This window comes from Halichoeres trimaculatus, unplaced genomic scaffold, assembly GCF_033239565.1.
Source record: "Halichoeres trimaculatus isolate MK-OKI-2021-1 unplaced genomic scaffold, fHalTri1.1 fHalTri1_scaffold_11, whole genome shotgun sequence".
NCBI lineage: Eukaryota > Metazoa > Chordata > Actinopteri > Labriformes > Labridae > Halichoeres > Halichoeres trimaculatus.
Genome location: NW_027437189.1, coordinates 11962863 through 11975225, shown reverse-complemented (window position 1 = coordinate 11975225; position 12363 = coordinate 11962863).

Below are 12363 nucleotides of genomic sequence, written 5' to 3'. Positions count from 1 at the left end.
ATGGTTGAAATAATACTATGGATTTCTGTCTTAATAGACTTTAAAAAAAATCATGACTTTAACCCTCACACTTCAAACTGTTCAGAAAACTCGAACAAACAAACTCTTGACTTGTTCAAAGTTTCTTGTTATGCCTTTATATAAGTTGATTCAACAGATAAACTGAAGCTTTGTTACAATTTACTTTTGGCCTTGGTGAAAGTAGAAATGGGTTTATCACATAAAAAGTAAACAGACTTTAAAAAGGGAAAGAAAACAAAGAAAAGATAATCCTTTCACTGACGCTTCCAACATCAAGTATCTTTTCTTTCATTCATTTCAGCTGTTTTCATTTATTTCAGGCAACTATGAAGAGAGGTTCAGGGGACATGTGCAGTGAAACCTTTTAGCTTCCAATCATACCTGATATCTAAACCATGCAGTGTAAATTTCCCAGGCATTTTAATGTGTGCATATGGTCTTGTACTTAAGTGCTGCACCCTCAGCTAAATGCGACAAGGCTTTTGCAGCAGTTTTCAGAGGTAACCCTGAATCTGTACATAAAATGCTCCAGCATATATCAAAGGAGCAAAACCGACAGGAACTGTAGTTTGCATGTCATTTGCATGAGTTTGTTGCACCAACTGCTGTGCTTCTCCTTCCTCTGCTTCTTCCTCACATGTACTCTTCATTGTTTTGTGTTGAACAACCAGCAACAGAAGCGCAAAGATAGAACGTTTTAATGCCAGTTTGTTCTTTAATCAGTCCTTGTGTATAATAGTGAAAGTGACAAGATTTGCTTACAAAATTACAAAATTGAAACATTAGGGGTTTATTTATCTTGAATGCCAAGTCGATGTAGGTGGATCACATGTAGGGTGAGTAAGGCAGTAAGAGTTGTCATTTACATGATCTGTTTAACCCAGTCTATACAACAGAGACACACTGCCACCGAGTTTTTCTCTATATCTGTAACCTTGTAATGCACCTCTTTAGTTTGTACAATATGCATGCATACATAAAGAAATCATTATGAAGCAACATTATTCTTTATATGGCTCATGTTTTATTCATAGAGTTAGCACATATAAAAGGCAATAAGCAAATATCAGTATTATGTTTGATGTTCTGCTTAACATTCATGGCCCTATTATTAACACAAGTTAGGGTGAACTCAGAAAGGGAGTGGGTGCTTTTCTGCAGAAACAGTGTTTTAATAAGACCTTGAATTATAATTCATATACACAAACGGAAGCATATGCATTGTATTATGTGAGACACAATTCATGTTACTGACAGCATTCTTTACATCAATTCACCTTGCCCGAAGTCATCTGCCCCCACATCTCTGCACACCCCCTTAGATTACAATGACTTTGACAGTCAATGTGTGTGTGTGTGTGTGTGTGTGTGTGTGTGTGTGTGTGTGTGTGTGTGTGTGTGTGTGTGTGTGTGTGTGTGTGTGTGTGTGTGTGTGTGTGTGCATCACAAATGAAGTTCAACAATAGTCTGGCCTGTTTCCCGGTTCCGAGCAGTGCTGTGTGAATTAAAGACGAAGAAACCAAGCCTGTCTACACGCAGAATCATGTTTGGGGTCAAAGTAACCGCCAGGGCTACATGACAGCACACAGAAGGAAATGGGTCTTAGACTGCTATTAACTGTCCAACTGACCTAAGTTCAAGCTCCCAGGTGGGCTGCTATGCACTAATAAGTCTAACCGATCCGAGTTCAGACATTAAGTAGTCGGAGTCACAGGCACCAGCTGGGTTAACAATCCTTGCCAACAGCGTCGCTGACCCGAGTTCAGCCAGAGTTACAGGTGCCAGACAGGTTAATCACAGCACAAGCACAACAAAGAGACATAGTGTTGACCTTATGCACACCTGCTCTGTCTCCTCTCACACTGCAAAAGTAGGTGACAACAAATCTGAGCGAAGCTTGATGTAAGCAAGTGAGACATTCTAGAGTTGCCATAAATACTTTTTTAATGCCCCCACCGAATACGTCTTAGTTTCCTCTCGGGTTGTGCCTGTGTGTTTGGAGGCATGAACAAACAAGCTCAAAATAGTTAAGTGTGCACTGGGGATGTAACAGTTCAAAAAGAAAAAAATCTTGGTTCAGTATGAAACCCAGTATTGAGGCATGGTTTGGATCATTTTCAGAGCAAGGGAAACAAATGCAGTACATGATTATTCTCCTCTATTAAGAACTTCAATAACTTTTACATCATTTCTAACATACAGCATTGATAGTTAAGGTTTGGGGTCTGCTCAGATGTCTTTTAGAAAACATAAAAATAAAAATAAAACAAAAATATAATAAAAAAAAATAAACAGCAAAATTCCGGCACACTTTCTGTCTTTCAGAGGGCTATTCGCCACATCAAGACACATCAAATGAGGATTAAACAGAAAGAGGTGGGGCAGGCTGTGTGAGGTTTCAGTTGCATTCAGCCTTCAGCCTTCAGCATTGATTTGAAGTAACTTGCACATACTGTATTTCTAGGCATCTACATCCTACTAAAATCCATGTGATGAAATGCTACATCATCATCTCAAACATAAAAAAAAACATGAAAAAAGAAAGTCATAGAAGTTGTTTAAAATGAGTACATCAACAGTGTCATAACCCAATATGTGCACTGTGTGGACAGGACATGTTTGAAGAGCAAGTTTCAGGTTGAAAACAGAAACTAAGCAATTTTTAGAATAACTTAAAAAATATTTTGAAAGAAGTTCTGATATTAATAAACCACATGGTTTTCGTAACATTTTAATGCCTTTTCATGTACTTCTGCATTAAAAACTGGCATTAGAATGTGACGTCACAGATGTGAGTCTCACTGACTCTGCCTCTGTGTAACATTAATAAACATGGATCCAACTGTTACTCCTGTCAATATATAATAATAAATAATATTACCACAACAATCAGACATGAGAAACATTTCTGCCAGGTGTATGAATTTTTTAAAGTTTGACCACAGCTCATCAGGAATGACTGTGAAGCCAAATTTTTTGAACTATACTGCAGCCAGCCACCAGGGGGAGCAGTTTTTGCGGTGTCCTCACTTTGTGTCGAGCAAGATGACGTCCATTTTTTTTACAGTCTATGATGCCGACCAGTGCATATGTTGTTAAAATAGCATAGCAAGTATACTGAAAACAGCCACTTCTTGGTCTAAATTTGTGTTGTATAGCATATAAAATCAATGATTGACTTATTTTACAACCATTTTCAGAAAATGTTCAGTGGAACAAAAATGTAATCTGCAATATGCCATTTAAAGGTGATCAAGGTAAGAAGAGCTTGAGTGTAATTAGTCATAATTTTTAAAGCCTGAATGAGAGAGTGCATGTCCACAGCCTAATAATAGAAATAATAATACAACTGGTAAAGCCAATGTAGTATGCGTTTACTCCCACCATGTTTTTAGCATAATTCTCATATTCAGTTGCAGTAGCTGGAGACACAGTTAACAGGAGAACCAGCCAACTCTGGATGCTAAACTTTCTTACCTCTCCAATAAAGTGCAGCATCACTGCCAGTGCCCCCCAAACTGCATTACCAAATGCATAATTCATAGCTCTGGATCTGCAATATGTGTAAATGCATTCCTACATACATATACACACATGGATCCGACCAGTGGGAGCTTATATCAAATCCAACCCAGGGCTGATGCAGAGCTTCTCCTTAATTCCAAACCAGTGTGTTATCAGCCAAAGGTTAGCGAGGAGAAAGCACATTCTCACCTCAAGGTGGCAACACTGCAAAAAAATGTAATCTGAGTTTTCTCAGGTGAAAATAAGACCTTGAGAGCCTGACAAGGAAGCACATAAATTTGATCTCATACATATTTGTGAACACAGCTGACATGCACTGTTGTTGTCTGTTTTGGTGGAGTTATTTGCGTTTTGTGTGCAGGGCTTGTGTATTAAAACAAAAAGGCATTTTTCAGTTAATTTTAAATCAGTCAGTGAGCATGAGGGCAGATCAAGTGTAGATAGCTGTGGAATAATATACATGTGGAAAATGAGACAACTCTGCAGTCTATGACAGCTAAATCTAACTGATTTATGATTTTCTTTTTTCTTTTTTTTTTTTCATTATTATTAGATTGAGCCAATTTAACAACCATTATGTCAACCATTATTCTCATAGAAGAAAAATGACTACAAAGTTTGGCTGAAAAAGAAGAAGCCCTTTCCAAAGATTAAAAATCGTTGACACATCTGTTTTAAAAGAAGATTACTTTTACTGTTAATCATTCTCTTTAGCTGCATACGTAAGCTGGACTGTGCTCACAGATTAGGAAAAGTGGCTTCAAATGTTGAAAGAGCAGTGGATCTGAAGTGGATCTTCAGGAATGTTGCAAATTGACTCTGTTTTTTATTCAAAGTCTATTTACTATTTGGGAAGATTTAGTCCAATATCTTTTTAAATGCTTCTATTGTACATGTTTTCTTTGAAGCAGAGGTTGACATAAATGTCTTACCCATCCCACTACCAACAGAACTTTGATAGCTCAACTGATAAACGCTTCCAGCTTTCTCAGCAGGAGAAAAAGGGAAAGGAAAAAAGTTGAGGCAAGAGCTGGATAGCTTTGTACAGACACGATTTTAATAACTTAACTAACCCAGATTCTTTAACAGAAGAGGCTTAGGCAACATAAGAAAGTTTATTGATTTCTAATTCAAATATATAGACATTGCGTCTAAGTCCCTGTAATATCTTTAGCATATGAAATTGTTTTTCCCTTAAAGCATTTCTGAAAAGATGATCCAACAGGTTTGATCAGGTGACAGTACAATCTCCCAGACTGGGGAAAAGTAAAATGCTTTGAGCAGAGAAAAGCACAGATTTTTCACAGGTATTTCTTGGATTGTAGCTGGAGTCTTAGAAGATCTGAAAATCTTTGCAAAGAGAACCAAAACTCCTCACATGTCCAACCCATGAGACGCCACAATTCAGGGGTATCAAAAGAGCTCTCAGATCTTCCCTGTTACTGAATACTACGATAGTGGATGCTTCAAGTGGTTTCTCCTCAGACTCTCTGTTCTCTCTTTCTGTTGTACTGTAAGACTGAATGAATGCAAGAATACATTTTCAAATTCAGCCTATTCTTTGGCTTTTAACTTTGCAAAGTGGGTTTATGATGTAAGTTTGCTTTTTGAAGCTGTTTCATTAAACTGTTTCCCTATTTTTCTGTGAAATTGACTATTTCATACATTTTATCTAAGTAAAGCTCAAACACGGTTCTTATCATTCAAATGATTGCAATAAACCTTTATCTTGCAAAGGTGATTTGAAAAATTATCAATTTAAATCTTTCAAGAAAAAAAATCTGAGCTGAGATTAAATAATCTCCCAAAGCTATGAAATGTAATGGTTTGTTTGTAAAGTAAAGAGTTTGGTGAAGCTTAAATCTTAATGTTATAGGTCTCACTTGGTTTGAAAAAGAAGTGAAAATAAAAGTTGTAGCAGTTCTCCTCTTTCTGTTCAACCAGTGACTTTTTTGTGGCAGCAAATGTTCCTGAGAGTTGTCAACCACTTGCAGGCCTGTATCTCATTGTTTACAACTCTACATTAAAAAAACACAATGCCAGCATTGCACTCCGTCGCCCCAATTCTACCCAAGGGTGAAATTGCCTTTCCATAATTTCCATTATAGTTGCTCTTTGAAAAATGGCTCTCACGATGTGCGGTTAGATAGGGGAGGTTATTTTTCTTTCAAAGTGCGTTTTGATGATGCGCTGTTTGATGAAGTGTCTCAGACCTGCTTTCAAAAAGTGCTGGTAACTGTGCTTTGTTTTTGTGTTTCATTTCTATGCAAGGCGGGAGTGATAAATGAAGGATCGCATTGTGAAGAGGCCTTGCTTGGGAACACCTGAGCCTTTGACTGAGTGCAATGACTGTACTCACTGACAAGCCTTTTGAGAGGGAAATGAAACTAAAGCATCTGATTGTTTGTTCAAGGTATCAGCTAACTATTGGAACTGCACGCTTTTCTTATTGGAAAAAGAAAGAGCTTTGATTGAATGATGCTTTCGGTTTATGCAACTTTTTCTATTCAAAGTACGTTAAACAAACTGTTGTGGCGAGTGAATAAATTTGGCGGTTGCACATAATTGCTTTGGAAATTAAGTGCTGTCTGCTGCAAGATTCTATCTTTGAAAAAGCCTCCCACATCATACATCTCTAGATATAATATCTTGATCTAAGCCTCAGCCGCTCTTGCAGCCCACACTAAAGAAACGCTTATCGCTTTGATCTTATTTGTTCTCAGCGAAGAATAAGGTTTGCTTTTACCAAAGTACTCTTTCGTATACTTAGGAAGAAGGGTTTGTTATGTATCGCTCAAGCTCCCCACACATCTTATACCTCATCAAGGTAAGTCATTGTAACCTGTCAAAAGCCCTTTATGTGCTGTAAGTGTGAGCAAGTTTTTAAACCAAAGATCGAAAAGAAGACGTAGGCTAGTGTCACTGATGGGTCATTTCTCCTCTTGAAGCAGAGTGAACATACACTGAAAAGCAATCTAAAGCTGTTTTGTCAAAGCATAGAGTATACCAAAACCAAATTAAACCATGTAAAAGGGTTTTATCACGTTTACAATGTAGCCTCACTGATTTACAGTTAAAGGCACTGCTATCTTCTTGCCCATCCAGTAGAGAGTTTCTACCATCAAAGCGTGTCCATTGGTTGTCTGGGCAAGCCTCTGTTTATCATTGAGCCGCTGATTCTTGCAGATATAGTGAGAATGCTGAGGTCAAAGGAGGAAATCGGTTGAAGCTGTACAAAAAGGAAGGAAGTCCTTGCAGATGTGAAGGCTGATGTATGTGTCATACTCATTGACTGTGGCTGTGGCAGAAATCGCTCACTCCTACACCGTAAATACATCATTTTCTAGTGCTGTCTAAAGTCTGGCATGTCCTCATTTTCTCTGATGCAAGGTCTGCTCTGGTGCAGCCAGAGCATGCACAAAAACAACCTAGTAGAGCAGGGGAATCATCACACTGTTTCCACCATGGACCTTTTAGGTGGGTACAGTCCACAGCAGACATCAGAGCTGTCCTCTTCTTAGGTAAAACTGCTCATTTTAACTAAACTTCTCAGTCAAATGAGCACTGGGTCATGATATGAATGACAAGGTTAAACCATGCTTGAAGAAACTTATTTAATGTGTTTTTTTATTTCCATAGTCTGGCCCATGTTCCACTTGATAATACATGAGAGGCCACAGCCGGTCAGTAGCAGGGGTCTTTGAATCCTTTGACATCATGGTACCTAAACACGTGCGCAGCTTGGGGTTATTTTAACATAAGACTGTCACTCAGAACACTGGTACTCCGAAAACTGCATCATCCAGACGCATATGGAGAACTGCTTTTTTAGTGTTATTCAAACACACATGGTGGAGTCTGCTTTTTAGTTATAACCTACAGCTAAAAGTCTGATAAGCAAAACATTTAGTCATGGTTTCAAACAGGGGCCCAGTCTATGTACCTTTATTGGAAGTTTCTGGGTTTTTTTTTTTTCTTTGTTTTGAGATTTTAGCCAGTCCAACTTTCCCCACGAACACCCCCCAATGGACCTTTTTTTTTCTTCTTGACACTGCGTCACTGGCAGCAGTTTCTCTTGGTTTGTAATGTTGCAGCAGCTGGGGTGACATTAAAGGAAGATTGAAGCCTAATGCAGAGGCCCAAGAGCACTCTTAATGACTGAAATTGTATTAAACAGGTCAAACAATCAATAAAACATTTACATTACCAGCTAATTTTATGGAACATAGCTCAGACTGCCAATTCTAATCAAAACTAATCTTTATTATTATTATTATTATTATTATTATTATTATTATTATTATGAGCCTTTAGGAAAATTAGTAATTTGGTACCTATAACTAAACTGTCACTGTTTCTCAACCTGTTCTACTTTGGTGTGAGGAAGTGTTGCATGCCCCTGGTGCTAATTAAAAAGTCACTTTATGAGTCATATAGCTGATGGCCAGTGACATCCGGTGTTCTTGGGAACCTTTTCAGTTCAATTCAAAAACCTGAAATGATAATGCTTTGGTTTCTCTAAAAGTCTTCTGACTCTTGGACATCTTTGAGTGTTTACTTCAGAGCCACTAAAATCTCTCCTTGCCCCCTGGTATAGAGGACCACATTAATTTATCTGTCTGGGAAGTCTGGTCTATTATTTCAGTAAAGGCCCTTGCAGGGATACCTTGGTGATGCCCCACAGATACAGTGGCGAAAGCTCCTCGAAAGCCTTTGTACCTTCAAATGTACCACGTGTGTGTTGATGCGTGTTCTATGAAAGCATTCAAGCCTCTAAACCACTGAGCCAAGGCGGTTTGGAGGATAGTGGTGTCTGCACAGTGCAGCGCAGCCATATGTTCCCATTTTGATTCAGACCTCCAGAGGGAGAGTGCCAAATAAATGGGAAATACTTTGCTGTAGGTCTGTTGTTTGACAAAGCTGAATCCATGTGTGGGAGAGAAAGAGAGCGATTGAGGTCGTGTCAGAGTATGAACTAATGTCGTGCAGAACTCTGCCTGCCAAATACATTAAGGTCGAAAGTAATATACAGAAATCACAGAGCTAATATTTCATCCCGCTCTGCCCTGAGTGAGAGTTATGATAGCTAAGCCAGGCCTGTTAAATCTGTGAAATGCTCAGATCTGCTGGGCAGTTTAAAGAAGTCAGGGTCAGACGTGTTGGACTCCATTTTCACATTCCTGTTGGGAAAACTGTCGCAGCGTTCAGAGCAGACAGGATTTAAGTGCCGAGTGCGTCAGAAGACCAGAGGCTTTATATGAACCCCGTAAGTCTGCCTCATTTAAAGGGGAATGGGGACTTGTTCACTGGGAATAGTTTAATAATTTAGTATGGCCTTAAACTAATCTATTTCGAGCACCCAGATGGTATTTATATTGAGCAAATGCTCAGATAATTGAATGGAATAATTTACTCACTACTGTTGCTCAGTGTCAGAGAATCCCCTCTCTGCAGCAACCCTGGAAAAGACATAAAGTGAACCACTAAACCAAATCACTGGCAGAGTGTTTTCAGAAATAAATGTGCTGCCGTGAAATCAAAGCAATTGAAATACCATATTGAACAGGAAAGAAATCTGGGTGCAATCATTCTTTAGCTGCGGCTGTTTGTACTTCCCTTTGTGCCTTTTATTGTACCATATGCATGCTTTTTGTGTGCTGTGTGGGTATTAATGCCGACTGTCTTGTGGGTATGATAGGTGACAAGGAGCGCTACGGGCCATCTGTCCGGGATGACTATCTCCCATGGGGAGGACTTAGCAACCACCTGGAGAGCTGGAACAAGCCTCAGCGCGATGGAAACAACCGCTCTGACCCCTTGGTTAGTGTATGCTCACATGAGAGCAGACAAAGTTGGCAAGAGAGGGATGGAGGGGAAGAGACAGAAGAGGTAGAAGGAAGGTAGGCCAACTGGGAGAGGGGGGATATATAAAGAAGAGATGGAAAGACAGCGCAACGGAGAGGGAGAAAGAGGGATGGAGAAAGAGAGGAATACAAAGAGATAGAAGGGGAACGGGCGGCTGCTGATTTTTAACAGGCGTGTCCCTCCGTCTTTGATCAAAGCGTCCTATCAGCCTTAGGGGCATCTCTGCTGAGTGCCTCATATAGCTGCTGAAAACTCTCCCTGCCTTGGAATCATTTTAGCACCTCGTCTCCCCTATTTGTCCATTCATAGGCCACTGCACATGCGCCCTACTAGCTGCACATGAAAGTACCTGTATGTGTCTCTAGGGTTACTCATGTATCCTCTCTGGCAACATAGAATAAATGTTTTGAAAGAGAATTTCTGATGATGGATCTGTTTGTTTTAGCTAATGTATGATTGATGATTGTGCGTGAAAGCTAATGCTAAATCATAATAAAATGCTGTCCGTACTATATACCGTTATTCTAAAAGATGTGGGATATACTGGTAAAGTTGTTTCAAAGACTTTACACAAATTGAATGTAGCTCTACTATGCAATTTTAAAGTACCTCACGTATTATTTAAAGCATTGGTTGCAACTAAGACTAATACAGAACAGGATTTGCCTGAGACGAACACATTTAAACGTTACAATGCAATATTCCCCTGACTGTATTTATTTCACTTGCCATGTGAATTCCCAGACGTTGGGACCGACTGCTCCACATTGTTCCAGTGACCACTTTGCAGCTGGCTTTGGTGATGTCTGAATATCATAAGGCTCCATGCCACAGCCACGCCATGAGGGACATCCAGCTGTATTTTCTTCCATTGAGTCTTTATCAGAAATAGGAAATCAAACAATAGTATTCTGTATTGCTTTAATCCCAGAATTTCCCAATTCCTCCTTAGGTCATTGTTCCAGAGCTGTCAACAGTCTTTGAATCCATCATCAGCCTAAAAGGTCTTGCCTCCTGAGTCAACCATAAGGCAATACTACAGGATACAAGGGCCAGGACATGGAAACCCCTAAGGCCACGTAATCTAGAAGAATGGATGGATCATATCCTCCCCCCTTCATAAGAATCCAGTTTCTCCTAAATTGTACAGAGTATTTTCTTGCAATCTCATCCAGCTGGTGACAAGGATTCTCTGTGTCTTGAGTGACTGTTCAACCGCTGAAGGAGGTCCCAGGTGGCACATGAAGAGAGAATAATTTATAAAGACTGGTACCACACTCGTGGGTTCACTTTTTACCCTTTGCACTTTTACTCCTTGTCTTTTCCTAGTGTAATTTGCATTAATGGGTTCAGAGTGGAAGTGGAGGCAGGAATACCAACGAGAAACCCAAACTGTGACTGAATAAGCTCACCAAGAGAGAGATAGACAGAAAGACCCCTAATGATTTTTAGTGTATGGGACATGTCAGGCATCCCAATGGCTAATGATAGCATCATTATCAGAAGAGAGAGACAACTGGGCCTCTTAGAAAATGCTTACAGACTTGGAGCAAAGCAGGCTGTCTCCCTTACTTGCTTTCACTGACATTAGACCCAGGCTGTCTGGCTGTTTACTTCTCCCTGGGCTTGAGTTTATTGGAGTATTTTGAATACAGTAATGTGAGATGACATAATGAAACGCCCTGTACACAGTACAGTGGCAAGCCTCAGTGGGAATTTTGGCAGATAGATGTTTTTTTTGTGTGTTTTTTTTTTCCTGAAGAAATAATGGCTCCTATTGCTCAGAGCTCCTTTACCTTGCTATTGACAGAGCTACAGTCTGTATGATTGTGCTGGGCAGTACTTGTTTCAAAACTGGGATACTCAAGAGATATGCCTTTGTAATTCCTTTTAGTATTCAGTATATGAATCCAGTCAAGCTCAAAGTGAGCTTTTGTGCCATTTATGTACTCTAAAGTAAGGATTTATTCAGTACCTTAGCGGCCATTTCATTACCTTCAAACAGACAAGAAATCATCTGAGCTGACAAATACATCTTGGAAATAAATTCAAGGTGGATTCCCTGTCATCGCTGTCAAATGGAGGTCAGTTTTTGGAGCAGAACCGCCACTCGGCACTTTGAATGATTCAAAGGTAATTCCAGCCAGGAAGAATCCCTGGATTTAGATTTACCCTTTTCTTAAAACCAATAGAGCATTTGGTTCTGAGTATGATGCCAAAATGTAAAAGTTGATTTTGCTATTGTAACTGGACATTAGCAGCAGTTACATATCCAGCGAAAAAACAGCTTTAATCAGTCAAAATGCTGCTCTAACCTCTCACTAGTCTTTTAAATATATTCTAAGTGTTTCTGTGCGTTATAAGGGAGATTTTGACCTTTAATTGACCTCAACCAATACTACTTGTAAACTTAGAAACCATGTTGTTTTACGTTAAGTATTAACTGAATGTACCCATACGAACTGGTAAAACAAGCATGGACTCTTCCGACCAATTTGATCCTCACTCTTCAAACATTAGTATCTGTGACCCTTTATCTACAAAAAACAGGTGTCTGTGGGGTTCTCCCTCAACACTGAATAATCCTCAGATTTACAGTTTTGGTAAAAGAACTTTGTCTGTGCTCCGCTGATCAATATTGGTTGTGACTGTTTGAATGTTAAGACTTAATGCAATTGTAAGTTTCTCACCAAGTAAGTTGTAATTTCCACGACATACCAACTTGGTTTCCTTTTTGCAATACATTGCGGGTTTATTCTAAATATTAATGTCACCATTCAGCAAACAAACAAACAAAATCCTTTGTATAGTGCAAATTCATTATTTATAGGTTGGTTTTGGGCTTTCTATTGATTGATTGAGAGAGCAGGACAGTGGATGGAGTGAAAAATTTTGGATATGGGCAGGCAATTCAACTGCTAGCTATCCCTAATTCATTTTTCAAGTTGTTTG